Source organism: Phocoena phocoena, chromosome 4, assembly GCF_963924675.1.
Source record: "Phocoena phocoena chromosome 4, mPhoPho1.1, whole genome shotgun sequence".
NCBI classification, from domain to species: Eukaryota; Metazoa; Chordata; class Mammalia; order Artiodactyla; family Phocoenidae; genus Phocoena; species Phocoena phocoena.
The window spans coordinates 95912282-95918955 of record NC_089222.1 but is presented as its reverse complement, the minus strand read 5'-3'; the positions used below and the strand labels follow the sequence as shown (position 1 = coordinate 95918955).

The following is a 6674-nucleotide window of genomic DNA, read 5'->3' as shown; positions in this document are numbered from 1 at the left end:
CATGCCACTTAAATATGTAAAACAGAATTATCATTTCTTACTTCAAATGCAGATCTCTGCCTCTCTTAAATTGTGTCAAAATCTCAAAGGAATATCTAGGTAACTAGAGTATATAGAAAGACACCGTACAGTCAACAATCTAATCAAAACTATGGCTTGATCATACTCCATGATGAGTGTAAGGCAAATGGCTTATTCAAAACATCCATTTACTTACTGGAAGTTGTCAAAGTCAAAAAGGCATTTTTTCTCTCCTTTTAAATAGAAAATGGGGTCTTTTACTTATAAGCTCAACTACAGCAAAAGAACAAAGTGGGTTTAACATTTTACTTAATATATTCAGGATTACCAGCTTTTAAAGAGATTCAAATGGCTTGGAAACTGCTTTAACAAGTTTCTCTCAGGCTAATAAAATTTTGATCTTCTTTAACAGGATCATAGCCAAAAATCCAAATTGTAAAACAATCCTCAGAATAATTGGAACATAAAATGTTAGTTCAGTTTCGATATTATCAAGATTTTCTTTATCATCTCAAATGTCATCAAATGGATTATGTGTATATCTCCAAGATCAAATGAGTTGGTTTTATAGAATTTAATATGATCAGGATGCTCATCATGTGCCTTCTAGCTTCATCTGCATTGTATTTTAAAATTATATCAGCTTTGTTATCTTGGTCATCTTGTAGACCAACCAATATGATGTCTGAGGTATTTATGCAAATTTTTTGCTCCATTTCCCTCTGAAGTGACATAACCTCTTTATGCCATCAAAATACATCACTTCTAATCATCCATTTCTCAACATTTTTATTATTTGAGCATATATTCTTGTTCATCCTCTTTGAACACCAGCTCTCTTTTTTCAGATTCATTCTCATTCTTACCCCTGCATCAGTTTTTACCTTCTTTATCTTTATTCTTGAACGTGGCAATAACTGCAGCCTCAAGGTATCTCTGACTCCTATTCAGGCAGCAGGGATTCTCCAATGGGCTCCAGGGACTACATTAGGACACAGCAGGTGGGGATAGCCAGGTCACCAAGCACTAGAGAGTCTCAAAACCCAGTTCTTCTGAGATCTGTTTGTGTCATTTTTTTTTCTTCTGCTTATATGGATTTGGTTTGCTATTTTTCCAGTTTTCTGAGGTAAAAATTTAGATCTTTCTTCTTTTCTAATATATGCATCAAATGCCATAAATTTCCCTGTAAGTACTGCTTTCACTGCATCACACAAACTTTGGCAAGTTGTGTTTTCATTTTCATTTTGTTCAAAATAGTTTTTAGTTTCACTTGAGATTTCTTCTTTGATCCATAAGTTATTTAGAAGTGTATTGTTAAATCTTCACATATTTGGGGATATATCACTTATTTTTCTGTTACTGATTTCTAGTTTAATTCCATTGTGGTCTGAGAGCAGACATTGTAAGATTTCTATTCTTTAAGTTTGTTAAGGTATGCTTTATGGCCCAGAATGTAGTCTATCTTGGTAAATGTTCTACATGAACTTGAAAAGAATATGTATTCTATTGTTGTTGGAAAAAGTAGTCTGTAGATGTCCATAATATTCAGTTGATTGATGGTGTTGTTGAGTTCACCTATGTCCTTACTGATTTTTTGCCTGCTGCATCTGTTCATTTCTGTAAAAGTGTTGAAGTTTCCAACTATGATAATGAATTCATGTGTTTCTCCTTTCAGTTCTATTAGTGTTTGCCTTACTGAGTTTGATGCTCTGTTGCCTGGCACATACATGTTAAGAATTGTTATGTCTTCTTGGAGAATTGACTCCTTTATCATCATGTTATGCTCTTCTTTAACCCTGATAAATTTTCTTGCTTTGAAGTCTGCTTAGACTGAAATTAGTATAGCGACTCCTGCTTGCTTTTGATTAGTGTTATATGGTATGTTTTCCTCCATTCACTTACTTTTAATCTGTGTCTGTATTTAAAGTTAGTTTCTTGTAGGCAACATACAATTGAGTCTTGCTTTTTTGCTCCACTCTGATAGTCTGTTTAATTGGCATATTTAGCCTATTGACTACAAAGTGATTATTGACATAGTTTGATTACTATTTACTGTATTCCTTACTGTTTTCTATTTGTTGCCTTTGTTCTTTTTTTCTATTTTTGTTTTCCATGCTTTTTCTGCCTTTTGTGGTTTTAGTTAAGAATTTTATATGATTCCATTTTCTGTCTTAGCTTTTATTTGTTATACTTCTGTTTTTTTAAGCGGTTGCCCTGGAGTTTGCAATATACATACACAGGTCATCCAGATCCACTTCCAAATAACACTGCATCACTTCGTAGGTAGTATAGCTTCTAACAACAAAATAATTCTAATTCATCCCTTTTGTGCTTTTTAAATTGCTGTCATTCATTTCACCTATCTGTAAGCATGCACAAACATATATAAATACATAAGATATATACATAAGCATACATAATCTATAAATTGTTGGTATTATTATTTTGAACAAACTGTTGGTTGTTAAATCAAGAATAAGAAAAATAGCAGATTTTACTTTACCTTCACTGACTACTTTTTCAATACTCTTCCTTCCTTTATATAGATCTGAATTTCTGACATATTATTTTTCTTCTCTTTAAAGATCTTTTCTTTCCCAGCTTTACTGAGATATAATTTATATATATCACTGCATGAGATTAAGATGTACAGTATGATGATTTGATATACATAGATAATGATTAGAAAATTATTACATAGACATGATTACCACAAAAGTTAGTTAACATATCCATCACATCCATCACTTCATAGAACTACTTTTTTGTTTTTTGGTGGTGAGAATTTTAAGATTTACTCTCTTAGCAACTTTTAAGTATACAGTACAATATTGTTAAAACTACTCATCATGCTTTACATTAGATCCTCAGAAGTTATTCATCTTATAATTGGAAGATGTACCCTTTGACAACTTTCACCTATTTCCCCAACCTTGCACACTTCCCTCCATCCCTGGGAACCAACAATCCACTCTGTTTCTATGTGGGGTTTTTTTTGTTGTTGTTTATATTCCACATAAGGGTGAGATTACACCACATTTGTCTTTCTCTGTATGACTTATTTCACGTAACATAATATCCTCAAGTTTCATTCATGTTGTCACAAATTATAGGATTTCTTTCTGGAGGGTTTACAGTTTCAGGTTTTATGTATGTCTTTAATCTATTTTGAGTTAATTTTTGTGAGATAGGAGTCCAGTTTTATTCTTTTACACGTTAATATTCAGTTTTTCCACTACCATTTGTTGAAGAGACATTTTACTTTTGAACATGCTTGGTTTCCTTGTCAAGTAATAGTTGACCATATATGTGTGATCTTATTTCTGAGCTATCAGTTCTGTTTCATTGGTCTATGTGTCTGTTTTTATGACAGTATCATAGCTTTAAAGTGTAATTTGAAATCAGGAAGTGTGACATCTGCAGCTTTGTTCTTTCTAAAGATTGCTTTGGCTATTTAAGGTCTTTTGTGGTTCCAAACTAATTTTAGGATTGTTTTTTCAGTTCTGTTTAAAATGCCATTGGAAATTTGATAGGGATTGTATTAAATCTATAGATGAGTTTGGGTAGTAGGTCTATGAGGTTTTAAAAAGATTAATTCTGCGATCTATAACATGGGATATCTTTCCATTTATTTGTCTTATTCAATTTCTTTCATCAATGTCTTATAGTTTTCAAGGTACAGACCTTTCACCTCCTTGGTTAAATTTATTCCCAAGTATTTTATTTTATTTTATTGTTAATGAGATTATTTAGTTCTTTTATAGATAATTTGTTGTTAATATATAAAAATGAAACTGATTTTCTTAAATTGAAGTGTAGTTGCTTTACAATATTGTACTAGTTTCACGTATAGAGCAAAGTGATTCAGATTCTTTTACTTTTTTTTTCAGAGTCTTTCCATTACAGGTTATTACATTGAATATTGTTCCATGTGCTATACAGTAAATCCTGGTTGTTTTTCTATTTTATATATAATAGTGTGTATCTGATAATCCCATACTCTTAATTTATCCATCCCCTGCATCCTGCTTTTTCCTTTGGTAACCATACATTTGTCTTCTATGTCTGTGAGTCTGTTTCTGTTTTGTAAATAAATTCCTTTTATCATTATATAGTGTCCTTCTCTGTCTTTATGGTCTTTGTCTTAAAGTCTATTTTGTCTGATATGAGTATTGCTACCCCCATTTTCTTGTCATTTCCATTTGCATGAAATATCTTTTTCCATCCCCCTCACTTTTAATCTATGTATCTCGCCTGAAAGTAAGTCTCTTGTAGGCAGAATATTGTAGGTTCTTGGGTTTTTTTTTTAAATCTAATTTTCCATTCCATGTCTTTTGATCAGAGCATTTAGTCCACTGACATTTAAAGTAATTATTGATAACTATTTATTGCCATTTTAAACCTTGTTTTCCAGTTGATTTTGTATTTCTGCTTTGTTCCTTTCTTCTTTTATGTTTTTCTTTTTGTAGATTGATGGTTTTCTTTTGTAGTATGCTTCAGTTCCTTTCTTTTTGGTTTTTGTGATTCTTACTCTATGTTTTTGATTTGTAGTTACTCTGGTTTTCAAGTATGTTAACCCATAACTATACCTACTTGCTTTAGACCAATAGTCATATAAGTTCAAACATATTCTAAAAGATCTACTTTTTTTTAACTCTCCTCCGCTACATTTTGTGATTTTTGATGTCCTATTTTACATCTTTATTTTTATCCTTTTGCTATTCATTGTAGTTATAATTGCCTTTAGAAATGTTTTTGGTTGTTTTTTAATCTCTGTACTGGCTTAAGTGATCCTCAATCCTTTAATATATTTACCTTTCCTATTGTGTTTTCTCCCTTTCCTATTGATTCCTTTTTTCTATTTAGAGAATAACTTTCAATATTTCTTTCAGGTTAGGTTTAGTATTGCTGTATTCTTTTAGTTTTTGCTTTTCTGAGAAATTCTTAGTTTCTCCTTCCATTCTAAATAATTACCTTGCTGGGTTGATATCCTAGGTTTGTAGGTTTTTCCCTTTCAGGACTTTGACTATATCATGCCACTCCCTTATGACCTACAAAGTTCTTGTAGAGAAATCAGCTGATTGCCTTATGAGGGTTCCCTCATAACTGACTCTTTGTTTTTTCTCTTGCTGTCTTTAGAATGCTCTGTTTAACTTTTGCCATTTTAATTATGCTATGTCTTGGTGTGGGTCTGTTTGGGTTCATCTTGTTTGGGGCCCTCTGTGCGTTCTATAACTGGGTATCTGTCCTTCTTTAGGTTTGGGAAGTTTTCAACCATAATTTCTTCAAATACATTTTCAATTCTCTTTTTCTTCTCCTTCTGAAACACCTATTATGCATAGGTTGGCATGCTTTATATTATTCCATAGATCTCATGTTGCTTTCATTTTTTTTTTTTTCATTTGTCTTTCTGTCTGATGTTCTGATTGGGTGACTTCCATTATTCTATCTTCCAGATCACTTACTTGCTGTTCTGCATTATTTAGTCTGCTATTCATTTCCTTTAGCTGGTTGGTTTTTATCTCAGCAATTGAGTTGTCTAATTTTGATTGGTTCCTCTTTATAGTTTCCTCTTAGAGTGATCTGTATTTCTATTGATAATCTTTCTTAATTCCTTTAGCATTTTTATTACCTCCTTTTCTTTTTTTTTTGCGGTATGCAGGCCTCTCACTGTTGTGGCCTCTCCCATTGCGGAGCACAGGCTCCAGACGTGCAGGCTCAGTGGCCATGGCTCACTGGCCCAGCTGCTCCACGGCATGTGGGATCTTCCCAGACTGGGGCATGAACCCATGTCCCCTGCATCGGCAGGCGGACTCTCAACCACTGCGCCACCAGGGAAGCCCTATTACCTCCTTTTTGAACTCTGACTCTGGTAGATTGGAGAGGTCTGTTTCATTATTCTTTTGGGGGATTTCTCTTGTTCTTTAAATTGAGAGTATTTCCTCTTCTTCATTTTGCTTACATTTCTCTGTCTCTATGAATGTAGGAGAAAGTTATCTACTATAGTCTTGTAGGGCTGTTTTTATGTGGGAGCATCCCTGTGTTGACTGTGTGAGTCCATTATTTTTGGTGTGAGAGATGTTTTTGGTACAGATGCTTGCCATGACTTTCCTCAGAGTATGCTGGCCACTGATTGTCCCCTTGATTGGGGTGTGTTTGGTGTTATGGTGACCATAGCCTGCACTGGATGTTGGGCAGGTCCTCATCTTTGCTCTTTGGCTGTCACAGCCTTTTTGCAGGGTAGGTTCTGCTCCCCAGTTGTGAGGTAGGCAGAACTGGAGCATTTACACTGGGAAAGGAGCTGCTTTGTATTCCTCCCCAGGGCTGTCCACCAGGAATGCGAGTCTGTGATGCTGCTCACCACCTGCTGTGTGTGCCAACAGTCTGCTGATGCTAGACAGGCTGCTGGACCTGTCCCTACTGAGGAAGAGCTGATAATTGGCTCTGATGTCAGCCCTGCCTCCAGCCTGTGCATGGTCACAAAGCCTGCGCCTGCTAGAGCTGCACCCTGCCATGAGCATGCTGACAGCCGGGGATGTTATGGCAGACCCACACCCCACCCTGTGTGCACTGATGATGGGTCTTCTACGGTGGACCTGTGCCCCATCTTGCACACTTTAACAGTGGTGGCCCAGACCACATTCCAGGTCCTT

At 34.9% G+C, this 6674-nt stretch overlaps 1 pseudogene; it reads right to left on the bottom strand.

The window, feature by feature from the left end:
* Positions 1 to 400: 400 nt before the first annotated feature.
* Positions 401 to 5974, bottom strand: LOC136122052 (eukaryotic translation initiation factor 1A, X-chromosomal-like; annotated as a pseudogene).
* Positions 5975 to 6674: the final 700 nt, after the last annotated feature.